Raw genomic sequence first — 267 nt, 5'->3', positions numbered from 1 at the left:
AAGAAAAAGCCACTCTCCGTGATATTTGAAAAGTCATGGCAGTCAAGTGAAGTCCCTGGAGACTGGAAAAAGGGAAACATTGCACCCATTTTTCCAAAAGGTAGCAAGGAGGACCCTGGGAACTACTGACCATTCAGCCTCACCTTTTGTGCCTGGAAAGATCATGGAATAGATCCTCCTAGAAGCTGTGCTAAGGCACTTGGAGCACAGGGAGGTGATTTGAGACAGCCAGCATGGCTTCACCAAGGGCAGGTCCTGCCTGACCAA

The 267-nt window shown here is 49.1% G+C and overlaps 1 protein-coding gene across 1 annotated transcript in view; it reads left to right on the top strand.

The window, feature by feature from the left end:
• LOC104624709 (centlein-like) overlaps positions 1 to 267 on the top strand; it is a gene marked incomplete at its 5' end in the record, with an annotated part of 68,590 nt that overhangs the window by 40,507 nt on the left and 27,816 nt on the right. The window lies entirely within an intron of this gene.

Source organism: Phaethon lepturus, unplaced genomic scaffold (genome assembly GCF_000687285.1).
Source record: "Phaethon lepturus isolate BGI_N335 unplaced genomic scaffold, ASM68728v1 scaffold5398, whole genome shotgun sequence".
Classification (NCBI taxonomy): Eukaryota; Metazoa; Chordata; class Aves; order Phaethontiformes; family Phaethontidae; genus Phaethon; species Phaethon lepturus.
The sequence above is the reverse complement of the archived record's forward strand: the minus strand, read 5'-3'. Positions and strand labels throughout refer to the sequence as shown.